The sequence below is a fragment of the Rhinolophus sinicus genome, chromosome 3, assembly GCF_057876585.1.
Source record: "Rhinolophus sinicus isolate RSI-liver-muscle chromosome 3, RSI-T2T, whole genome shotgun sequence".
In the NCBI taxonomy this organism is placed as follows: Eukaryota; Metazoa; Chordata; class Mammalia; order Chiroptera; family Rhinolophidae; genus Rhinolophus; species Rhinolophus sinicus.
The window spans coordinates 39,319,669-39,332,816 of NC_142503.1; positions in this window are offsets into that span (position 1 = coordinate 39,319,669).

Consider the following 13,148-nt stretch of genomic DNA (forward strand, 5'->3'; position numbering starts at 1 on the left):
TTGAAGGAGTGTCTCTTCTTTCCCATGTATTTCTAAGGGCAAGGGATACATCTGAAATTTCTTTCTTTTTTTTGTTCACCTTTAGTGCCTAGTTCACTGCAATGTTCATGGTGTTCAAAAAAATATTTATTGAAAAAAGTACCTGAAATAATTTATTTTTGCTTAGAACTTGTTCAAAGAAACATTTCCCACAGAAGATTGGATCGTGAATTTGCCAATTTGATATTTAAGGCAAATAGATTTCTGTGTGTGTGAGTGTGTGCGTATTGCCCTCCTGAACAAATATTCTGAGGCAAAGCCCCACCACCCCTTCCCCCCAAAAATGACATGTTGCTGGGCCGAATTGTGTAACCCAAGTGGTAGAAGCGATCTTTGTCTTTTCCTGGAACCACCGTCTGAAGAGATTCATAAAGATGTCAGGGTAAAGGAGATCTAAGTGAATAGGTAAATATTTGCACGGTGTGGTTGAAGGGGCATTTGAAGGCCTACCTGACCAGTTGTACCGAGTGGCACTTGACCAGTTTGTACCTGGTGCCTGGTGGGGAGGGAGCAGTGGGAGAGAAAAGGTCCCCAGCAGGCAGTGGTGGAGGGCAAACATCACCTCTTGCTCAGAGGCTGCATTGCCACTGTGAAGTTCAGAGTGGCAGGAATGAGAAGGAAGGAAATGGAGGTTGGAGCACAGAACTCTAGACTCCCAGAGCTGGATCTTAGTTCAACCTGCCTCTGTAATTAGGAATTTGATCCACAGCCTCCTGAACGTCCTGTGTGAGCCATCCCAGGGAGAGGCTGCTCATTCCCTTACAGGCAATTCGGGAGTTAGAAAGTACGTTCATGGACTGAGCCACAATTTACCTCCTCGACATTTCCTGCCCTTTCCTTGTAATCCTTTCTTTTCTAGACTCCCTTTTTGGAATTGCTTCATTTTCTAGCCTCTACTTCCTGACAGACATTTATGTATATGAAAAGAGCTCTTGTGTCTTCCCTCAGTTTTCTATCCTGCAGGTTGAACTTTCTGAGTTACTTCCACTTCTCCCTATGACTCAGTTCCCTGCCTTTTGTTTCTTCTGCTCATTGACATTCTGATGTGCACCTGCCTCTATCACCCTCTCTGTGTCTGTAGATGACACCTTCATCTTCTCTGTCACCCAGGCTTGAACAATGAACTCTTTCCGCCTCTTTCTTCTCACCCTCAAGATATTGGGATGTGGGGTGGTAGCAGTGCACTTTTACACATCTTTACACAGATTTTGTTGTGGAGCAGTCCCCAAGGCAGAAAGTGGACATATATGTGGTGTAAGCTTGAGGTAGTTCATGCCCGAGGCTGGATTCTCTCAAGGAGAGCCTGCTTAGACCAAACTGCCCACCACTGAGACTTGCTGAGACTTCTTCCATTGCTCTTGGGACGAGTTTAAATTTATTTAGGCATAGAAAGGCCCTTCCTGATCCAGCTCAGTGCATCTCTCCTGCTCATCTCTTGCTCCTTCACTCTGTGCTCCAGCCATTCTGAATGCCCCATGTTTTTTCTAGCAGAACTTTCTCTATTAATATGTTTGGTTTGGCCTATTAGTAATGGGGGATCCATCAGAGCTTCTGGAAGCTGTAAAAATGAGGGTAAGCTTATCTTAAACTTATATTGATTAAGTTTATATTGTAAAAAGATCAAGCAATATGAGCTTGGAGGATGAACGAGAAGGAAGTGAAGCACTGGAGGAAGTTCGCTCTGGCTGAACTTGATCCTGAGGGTAATGTGGGAGCCATGAGTATGTTTTAAGCAGAGCGTGAAGTAATCGTGCTTGCATGTTAGATGACACTGGCTAGAAAGCAAAGCACAGATTTGAGGATGACTCATTTGGTATGGGGATGTGGAAGGAGTCAAGAATTTTGTCCCAGTGTCAAACCTGGGCAAGTGGGTAGATGGTTGTGCCATTCAATGACCTAGCGGTCAAGGAATGAAGACTAGGTGGGGTGGGAGGTCGTGAATGAATTTAGTTTTGGACAGTCTGAGTTTGACCTTTGGGACATCCAAATGGAATTGTTTAGAAGTCTGTTCAAGAGAGGGAACTGGGCTGGAGTTATAGAGTTAGGAGTCATTAAAGGATATAATTGGTCAAGTTCAGAGAAAGTTTTTATTGAGAGTGAGGAGGGTCTTGGGCTGAACTCCAAAGAGATGAGAAATACGTAGAGGAGGCTGAGAAGGAGAGGCCTGAGGAGGAGGGAAAATAACCAGAGTGGGGTGTGGCATGAAAACCAAAGGAAGAGAATGTGTCCAATGCAGCTCAGATGAGATGAAGACAGAGAAGAGTTTGTTGGCGTTAGTAAACAAGCAAATAGTTGGTGATATTGGTAAGAGGTCAGAAGGTGGTTGCAGTGGGTCAGAGAATGCAGACATGTTTTATTTTTAAAGAAATTTGGTTGTAAAGGAGAGGAGAGGCCAGCTGCTTGAGTGATGATTGAAAAATAATATTGGGAGACACTGAAGTATGTTTAAAGGTTAATATGAAGGATCCAGTAGAGAGGGCAATTTTGACCTTATGGAGGAGGGAGAAATTGATCCATGTAGTAAAGATATGTCTGAGGAGGGGGTGGAAAGTAGGGATGGGATACAGAGTAGGCTTTTCCAGGAGGAGGGACAGCTCTGCCATGGTAACAGGAGGAGAGGGGGAGATGTGGACCAGTGAGGGTGCAGGGAGAAAATGATGGGAATCAGAAGGAGTTCTACCTGGTGTTTTATTTTACTTTGAGAAGAAGGGAGCAAGATCAACAGATGAGGTTTGCAAAAAGGGACAGATGCAGCCACCCAGGTTCAAGGATAGTGGAAAAGGTTTAAATAGCTGTGTCAGGGAACCAGAGAGCTGCTGAGTGAAACCATGGGTTTCTGTGGAGTGTGAAGGCTCAGTCAACTTTTGACGACCTCTCAATACTCTTTCTATGTGGAAGCAATCTCTGTGTCTCTCACACTCTCATCATGTCTCACATTATCTGTACCTCTCTTAGTGAGCTTATCATTTCTAACTCTTTGTACAGTTACATGGGCCTCTGAGCTCTCCACTCTTGTAAGCTCCACAAAGGCACGCTTTGTCTTTCTGTTACTCACAGCCCTGTGACATTGCATGGCATATAGAAGGGGATCAAAAAAACATTTGTAGAATAAGTGAGTGCCGCCTGACACTGTAAAAGACAGTAGGACTCTTACTCTGTGATCTGGTGAATGTATATTTAGAAAGCAGAGCTGTATCTAGTACGCTCTGAGGGTGAGACGCATAGCTAGAGATATAAATTTAGGAGTCACAAGTTTATAAATGGCCAAGTTCAGAGAAGTTTGACTCCGATGCCATACTCTCATTTAGATGCTCTGACGTTCTGAATTCCAGGGATCTCGGGGCACCATTCTCAGCCCTATCAGACACAGCACTCCCTTCCATTAAAATATATTCGATAACTCCCATTTTACTTTCTTGAGGTGAAATTCATTGATAAGACGACCCACCTTTTATAGATAATAAAAAAGATAATGTAAGGTCCTAATGTAATAAAGAGAAGAAATAAAATGAAAGTCATTTATAATAAAGGAATACTTTTTTCAATGCTCATGTCTACCTAACCAAGAAGAGAGGTTCTCAGACTTTTATGTTTAAGAACCCTGTGGAGGTCTTGCTAAAATGCAGACCCAGACCAGGTAGATTTGGGCCAGGGCCTAACAAGGGTGTGGGGAGAAGCAGATGCTACTTACTGGTCTGTGGGTCACCCTTGAGGAGCAAGGAAACAGGGCTCAGAAGGAAATACTCGGATGCTTTCCTTATCTTATAATAAAGCCTTTGGATGTAAGAGAAGTAGCACAACGTTTAACTGAATACTGACCTTTTCCTTAGAGTGGCAGTTTGAAATAAGACATATATATGTTAATAATAATGTGAATGTGACAGCAAAGGCAGGTTTATACAGGTGTCTCAAATATCATCATACGATTTTTGGAAATGGCGACTAACTCTGGGAAGAGTTTTAGAAAAAACAAAGTAAATCTTTCCCCAATTTCCACTGCAGTTTCATTATTGGATGACTTATTGGATATTGAAACTGTGCAAAAAGTACTTTGTATTTATATGTAAACCATAGTTAGGCCCCAGTTTCAGAAAACTGTAAGTGGGATTTTTCATTGGCATCCATATCTGGTAGGACTGCAAAGTCATGTTGTCACCACGCCTGTCATCCATTGCAGAATGTCTACATCTCTGCCCCTGCTCAATAAATGCTGGTGACACAAGCAGAAACGTCCCTGAGAACCACTGACTTAGAGGGACTGAGGAAGAACACCTGAGGGTGGAGACTTCGAGAAGCATGTTGCTGCGTCAGAGCCCACTGCCGTGAGCAGAAGGTGCATGCCCGAGGGCAGGAGTCACATCAGATAGCATCCACTGAGCCGAGTCTGCAAATCCTCGAATGCTGAGTGGACACAAATAGCTCGCGTTTTGTATCGCTAAGAAGACAGAAGCTGCATGCTATCCTGAGATAAGACTTTTTCAAGGTGCTGCCTGAGACATAATTACACATCTTTCTAGGCACAAATTAGCGCCAATGATGTTTCTGCAATGACAGTCAAATAAGACAAGGCTGCAGTCTTGTCCTTGCTCCTCCTGGAGAAGAGGGAGAAGTACATGAGGTGGGACCGCTCTTCCTGGCTGCTGGCGGCTTCTCCAGCTTCGTCTGGCACCAGGCCTCTTCATGCTTACTCTGCTTGTTTGGTCATTTGTTTGTAATGTTGCTTTGGTGGTTTCTAGGACCACTTTCAGGTCTCAGGCTCTCTTACATACTGTGCCTAGGATGTTATCCTGCTTTCTCATCTTGTTTAAATGACTCTTTCTCAGGGAAGCCTTCCTGGACCCCCAAGACAGGGTCACAGATGGTCCTTCCTTTCATGCTCTCATATCACCCTGAGCTTCTCCTTTCTAACTCCAACCACAATATTAATTACATAGTGATTTTTACTTAAAATCTGTTTTTCCCATTTAGATGTGAACTAGTCCTATTTTCTACTGTGTTTCCCCGAAAATAAGACTGGATCTTATATTAAGGTTTGCTTCAAAACACACATTATGTTCAGGGGATGACATCCTGAAAAATCATACTAGGGGTTATTTTCCGGTTAGGTCTTATTTTCAGGGAAACATGGTAGCACAATTCTTGGCGCCAAGCAGACTCTCAATGCTTGTTTGGTGAATGCATGTGAGTCAAATCGAAGGGATTTTATTTATTTATTTTTGTAAACAATAAAGAGTATGCAGGCCACGAGTTTGTGGAAGGATTAAGCTAAACTAATAAATACAGCAGGGCACAAGTGAGTTAGTTCTTCAGAAAGAAAAAAGGAATTCTGGACTGTGGAGGAGTTTTCAGGCAACCATACAACCGGCGACTTGACTTTCTGCAATTCCGTTGGGAGCAGTTTGGGTGTGTTTCATATAGTACGTGACTGTGTATCAGTGGCCTCCAACAGCAGGATGAGGAGATGTGCAGACAGAATGAGAGCAACTCCAGAGAACTAGTTGCAGGGCTCCACAGGAGCAGATCAGTACATCTGCTGCCTAGTCGGAAGCAACACTGAGACTTTTGCCCAGTTGAGAAGTGAATTCATATTAAGGCAGGGCCCTGGCTTGCTTTCCAATGTCCACTGTTTCTGGGCTTTGGAAAAGCTTATTAAGTCCCTTCACCTTCAGTTGCCTCACCTGTAGATGAGGACATTACCTATCTCGGCTCTCAGCTACGGCGATTAAGATGTGCTGGTCGAGCAAGGCCTGTGTAGATTGCAAAGTACCCTACAAGTATTTGAGTTGCTGTTACTTTCTGTCCTAAGCAGATTTCCCCCCACTGTCTGAGCTGCACCTAGAAACACTGGCGACAGCCTACACTCTGTAACACGCAGCAAGCATTATTGAGCACCTGCTGCATGCCAGGAGCTTTTCTCGGTCCTGAGAATGTAGGATGAACAAAGCAAAGCAGGTGGTAGTAAGTGCTATGAAGCTAACTAAAGCGGGGAAAGGGGTGAGCGAAGGATGGAGGTGGAGAGTGTGCTATTTTAGCTTGGGCTGTCAGGGCGGCAGTGACAATTGAGCAGATATCTGACAAAGTGAGCAAATGAGCCACACAGATAATGTATCAGGATATGTGTGTGGTTGTTATTTAATTTAATCCTTTCAATGATCCTGAAAGGCAGATATTTTTATATAAGAAGAAATGGCAGCATGGGAAAGTGAAGCAATGCGCCCCAGTTCATATAGCCGTGCAGAGACCGGTCCACATCCTCTCCATGCCATTCTCACCCTGGCCTCTCTCTTTTCAGCCTCAGCTATGCCATTCTGTCCTCCTCGTTCTCTTCCCACCATGGTTGCACGATCTTTTCTTCAATTTTCTCTGTATCTCCCTTAAAAAAAATGGACAAAGAGAAGAGGGAATGAAGAAAATTGGTAACTTGATGTACACATATTCTCACTGACAATATTGAGTTTAAATTCTAAAACGTATATTACTCATGTGCATCCACGTCTCTCCAGCTCCCTGCCACCTTCCTGATCCAGGCTATCACCATCTCTTGCTAGCAGAGTCTCCCAACTGCTCTCTCTGCTTCCAATTCATCCTCTGAGCAGCAGCTAGGGAGATCTCTTAAAAATGCAAATTGGATCATGTCACTCTTAAACCCTCCAGTGGCTTCCCACTTGCACTCAGAATAAAATTCAGACTTCTCGCCCTGACTGGAGCCTGGCACGATGCGGCCCCTGCCTACCTTTCCAGCCTCATCCTGTCCCATTTCCCGCCTTGTGCAGTCAGGTCTTATTTCAGTTCCTCAAACATGTCATGCTCTTCCCTGACTCTGTATCTACCTAACTTTTCTTCATTATTCAGTGTTCAAATTAAATGTCACTTGTGCAGATAAGCCTCCCCTCGTCACCAGCCTAAATTAGGTCTCACCTGTTATTCCCTGTCCACCTCCAGAGCCTCTGATAGACTAAGAAGCCAGGAGGACAGAGGCTGGCTATGGAGGCGGGTTTCACCATGGACCCATGATCCTGCCTCCTGGTTTTCATGCCCTTGGGTAATTCCCTCCCCTTGAGTGTCATCTGAACCCAGTGATTTGATTTGCATCAGTAGAATATGGCAAAGGTGATGGGATGTCACTTCTGTCATTAAGTTACAAAAGATTGTGACCTTTGCCTTGCTGGCAGACTCTATTGCATTCTTGGCTCACACACTTTGATGAAGCAAGTTTCCATATTGGAAAGATCTGCGTAGCAAGGAACTGGGGGCAGCCTCTCTCTGGTCAACATCCGTTAAGGATCTCAGGCCCTCAGTCCACGTCCTCAAGAAACGGAGGACTTGAAACTGAGTTCAGAAGCAGGTCCTTCCCCAGATGAGCGTTCAGGGGAGACCACGCTCTGGGCTGACACCTGACTGTAGTCTAGTGAGAGAGAGTGAAGCAGCAGACCGGCTAAGCCATACACGATTTCTGATCCACAGGAACTGAGATAATAAATGTGTGTTGTTTAGGCTGCTAAGTTTTGTTATATAAGAATAGATAACTAGTATACTGTCTGGGCATTCCCTCATAAACATTGGTTGAATGAATGAATGACTGCTTTTCTCATGCCTTGGATATCCTGAGCAGGGTTGGGGACGAAGTAGCCAAACATACCAGGATTAACAAACCTCTAATCCCTGTAACTCTCAGCTCTCACAGGGCTTCTCTCCCAGGCCGCATAGCAAACTCTGAAGAGAAGGCCTGTTGGCGTCCTGAAAAGCTACTTTTAAACAAATGACCTTACCTTTGAACTTTCTCGGGATTACCTCTTTACCCTCCTAGGATTCAGTGGTCTCCTAATAAGATGAATTTCTAAACCCAACATGCATAGTTTCCAACAATGCATGAGTTCTCCAACTGTACAGACAACTCCGTCCTTTTCCCTGGTTAGCAGTGATGCCACACTCATGTGATAATGCCCCCAAAATGACAAATTCATGGCTTATGAGTACAATTCATGAATACACAGGATGCCATCTAAAATAACATAAATGGTTTCTAATAGAATTCATACTTCCCAAGCGGTTCAGCTTGAGGCAATGATTGCACTTCCTGGGAGATACAAAATTCTTTGCCCTTAGCCTCATGCCGAATAACTCCCCCCCACCAAAAAAAAAGACACATACCAATTACACAGAAATACACTGCCTGCCGTAGCTCATTGACTAATTGACGATCAGTTTAAAACTTCAGCAAAACATCTTAAAACTTAGGCATCACATTTAGCAAGGAAACCAATTTTGTTTATCTCCTCATTTTGGTCTGCCTCATTGGCAAAGTTGTAAGTAAATGACTGTGCAGGCTTATTATAATGATCAATGGTAAAGACACAGTATTCCATCATACCATATAGCATTTCCATCTCTAATTTCTGTGATTCTATTAAGAACAATTACAATATTATATCCATTAATATGATGCAAAAATAGAATGCAGCCATGTGTATAATGTTTATCGCGAGTGTGGTCTGTTAAGCTCAGGGTACAGCCGTCACTGACTCCTTTCTCTTGCTCTTCTGCCATGTGGCCTTTCCCTGCTCTGTGCCCCTTACATTCTGATCCAGGCACAATGCACCCTGAGTCTGTGCTGTACCTACACACTTCCCTCATGCCTCACAAGTAAGTTGTGAGCAAAAGCCAAATCCTTGGGAATCATTCCTCACTATATTCTTTCTATTTACAAATCACTATTAGAGACCTAACTTTGTATGAAGCTGTATGAGCCCAGCTCTCCCTTAATCTGATTTCTAATCACCTTGATTATTTCAGGAGTTGACATACAACTACAAACTTTTGTTCTGGATTTTCTAGGATAGTCCAATCTTATAGGGAAAGTACATCCAAATTTCAAACAACTGATTTATAATTAAATATCTGGTATATGACTCATTCACACCTTTGGAGCTCGCCATTATGGGTGGTGCAGAACAAATCTGCAGGAAGATAGCATTATAAGAGGGCAATCTCTGTGGGATCGTGGGACTGGCATTTCATCTGGTTACAATCAAAGAATATCCAACCAGGAGTGGCTCGACAATTAGGGAATTATTTCTCTCACAGAACAAGGCTTCCAAAGGCAAGAAGAAGTCAGGGGTTGATGGTTTGGCTCAGGGATTGCATCCAAGACCCACCTCCTTTTGTTTTTCTACTCTGCCATCGTTTGCATGTGGCTGGTTGCCTCATGTTCTGGAAATGACTGCTGTAGGAGTGGTGAGGGGTCTGCCGCTGTGGCTCGTGTTTCTATCAGGAAAGCATAAGCTCTGCCTCAAAAACCCTCTTCAGATGTCAGCTTAGCCTCATTAGCTAAAAGTGGGTCACATTGGCCACACCTGGCTACAAGGGAGGCCTGGAAACATTATTTAGCTGGGCATAATGCTGTCCCTAATCAATCAGGGTTTTGTTAACCAAGGGTTTGTGGGTCCTAGAGGGGGAAATGATTGAGTCTGGCATAACTGGGGAAGGTCTGAGAGAGGAGGGTCTATCTAAGCTGGAACATGAGGGATGCGTAAGATTTAGACAGGAGACAGGAGAGGAAAAGGGATCTTGGGTAGAGTTATAGTGTGACTAACTTTGGGAGAGGAAGTCATAGCAGCACGTCTGGAATACTGGGAAAACACTGCTCCAGGAAAATTTTGTTCTGGGATGTTGGAAAGAAGTCAGCTCAGTGAGGTGTGTCTAGTTCCCAGAGAACTTCTCACCCTCCCTCATCCCCACTGCAACCCCCCTCACGCTCTCTCCTCGGGCCTCCTTGGTCAGATTCAAGTGGACTTTCTGATCAAAGAGAACAAAATCTTAAGGGGATTCTGCTTCTTGCACATTGATCTTTCCCCTAAAGTCATTGATTTTCAATATTGGCTACACATTGGAGCAACTAGGGAGAAGTTTTGAAAATCCCAATACCAAGTCCATTTCCCAGACTGATTGTCAGACTCTGGGGGTTGGGTCAGTGATGTGCTGGGGGGAGGGGGGGGAGTTTAATAACTGACTCTTTCCAAAAAATAAACACACCTATATATAAATACGTAAATTTTATAAATTATAAATTTTACTGATATAAGGGATGTATAGCCAACACCTTACAAATGATAATAAAATATACAATACTGTTTATTATGGAACACTCTTAAGCCCATTGATTCTCAGATAATGCCTTTCTGGTTTTTTTTGCTGAACTCCCAAGTCTGCAGTTAACCTATGGCTGCAATTCAATCATGAGTTCACAAAATTAGACTGCAAATGAAAGCTTGGTTACTGTCCACATTCAGCCATTGACTCATGAATGTGCTTCTAACATGAATGTTAGGATATTTTTGTTTACATGGACAAAGAAGATGAACATGAAACAATGAAGATGCATTTCACTTGTTCATCAGTGAAGTAAGATTCTTTGTTGATGGGGTCATGTTTTCAAATACTGGAAGGATACTCCCTCCACTTTCTGCGCCATTCACGATGTAACAGTTATAGACATGCTACCCTTTTAAGTTTAATTTGCATTATTAACATCTTAATCCATCACTTTCTTAAGTCTAGACCAGGGGCTGGCAAAGTTTTTCCGTAAAGAGCCAGATAGTAAATATTTTATACTTTGTGGACCACAAATGGTTTCTTCCTTCTCATCCTCCTCATTTTTATTTTATTTTTAAACAATCCTTTAAAAATGTAAAAACTTACGGGTTATACAAAAACAGACTGCAGGCCAGATTTGGCCTGTGTGCTGTAGTTTGTTGACCCTTGATCTAAATACTCAACACAACAAATGAAGCCCTGTTATATAGTGTTTGTTAACTTCCGTGGTATAAATAGTGTATAAGTCATTAGTGTGACAGCACTGAACGTGGAGTTGGGAAGAGATGCGTAACAGCACATCATTATATGGTGTTTCCACCTCAGTAGACAACCCCAAGAGCACAGATAGTAGTAAAATAATTAGAAAGTGATGCATTTTGAGTATTTATTACCTCTATTTTTAATAAGCCTGATTTAATTGTAAGGTTATATAATCTAATTTTGAACAATGCTGTGCTTAACCACGGGCTCTGAAAATTTAACCGTCTCTTTGTGAGATGGTAAGAACTGGCTCTAGCGCACCACTAGATGGGACCCGGGATTCTTTATTTTTTACTATTATTTTATTTTCATTATTTTAAAAGTAGACTTTATTGTTTAGAGCAGTTTTAGGTTCATAGCAAAACTCAGAGAAAGGTACAGAGATTTCCCATGTACCCCTGGTCCCCACACACGCACGGCCTCCCCCATTATCAACACCCCACCCCCCCAGAGCAGTACATTTGTTACAATCGATGAACCTACAGTGACACATCATAATCACCCGAAGTCCATAGTTTACACTAGGGTTCACTCTTGGTGTTGTACATTCTATGGGTTTGGAAAAATGTATAATGACCTAAAAATCCTGTGGTCCATCTATTCATCTCTCCCTCACCCCCCAACCCCTGATTTTAGTTTCTCCATAGTTTTGCATTTTCCAGAATGTCAAATAGTTGGAATCATACAGTATGCAGCCTTTTCAGACTGGCTTCTTTCACTAAGTAATATGCATTTAAGTTTCCTCCATGTATTTTTATGACTTAATAGTTCATTTGTTTTTAGTGAAGAATAATATTCCATTGTCTGGATATACCACAGCCTCTTTATTTTTTTAAAGCTCCGCAGGGGATTCCAATGAATAGCCACTGCTCTCAGTACATCTGGCCCCTTTAAGACTGGAGCTGAAGGCAAAGTGGTGTGGTTTCTTCCAAGTCTGTCAATCACATTTTTTGAAGTCTCTGGTTAATATTCACAAGCTTCTCTCTTTGCCTATCCCACTATCCCAGTAAGGAACTCCTGCCTTGTCCCACGTGAGTTCCTGCTGCCCCACCAGCTTGACCAGGCCTCTTTGGTTGCCTGCTTTAATGAACCACCCCGGCTACCTTTCTGCCTAAGCAAAGCATTAGCCTGGAATATGTATTTGAAACTCGTGGGTCGCATTCCCCAGTCTTCCTCCTGGAACTAGTACCTGGCACACAGTCAGAGCACAATAGATATTAGAAGACTGAGCCTTCCAAGGACACCCCAGGTTTCATCACGGCTCCATGGGCAGCTGAGGCCAGGTCACGGAGGGCTTTTTGCAAGTCATTTGCCAGTTTGATCTCACGTCCGTTACCCTTCCCTTCCCCTGCTCTGAAGCTCAAGGTAATGAGCCCCTGCAGGCGTCCATGGCAGCTGGCATTTGTGTAGTGTGGTCTGGGGCAGATTGGAGAGCAACAGGAGAAAAGGAGCCCGGATATTCCTCAGTCTTTCCTCCTGCCTTGGACAGCATCGCCGCAGTGGCTGCGTTCCCTTCCAGCCTCCAGCCCCTGCCCGGCAGCACCTTATGATTTTACCCCCTCCAGGTGGCTCTGGCTCCTGGGCTCTTCCTTTGTCCCTCCAGCCCCAGGTACTGTCTTCCCACTGGTGCTCATCTTTGGGTGGCCTTACGATCCCCCTCATTCTTTCACCTCTTCCAACAGCTTTGTAACAACTCCCCTGTGTTAAATTCCTTCTCTTAAGCTCTTTTCTTAACAGACCTTGTCAGATTCAGCCTAAAGTGCTTTCCTGAGGATTCTGGGCTTCATGCTTATGGAGGTTGGTTGGACACCATTAGAGGTTTTTGAGGAGAAAATGGATAGACCAAATGGAAGAAATAGGTGTTTTGGGGAGATTCATTTAGCAGAGCTGGAGAGAATGAACTGGAGGTTCTATGGACCCCCTAAAAGATTTGTAGACAGCTTTTAGGAGTCTGTGAATACCCTACAACTCTAAAAAATTTTGTGTATATGTGTGCAAGTGAATTTTTTCTAAGGAGAGAGTCCATACCTTTCATTAGATTTTCTATGGGATCCCAAAATGCGTTAAGAACTACTGAGCAGAAGTAGGAAGACCAGTTAGGAAGATAAGTAATTCAGTGTGTCAGTCAGGGTCCCTGAAAAAAATAGAATTTACCAAGATCCAAGATGATTCCCATAGTCACTTTAAAGAAGGAACTATTGTTAGAAGAATGGACAGGGTTAGGTGAACAAACGTGAGACATGGAGGCAGTCAGA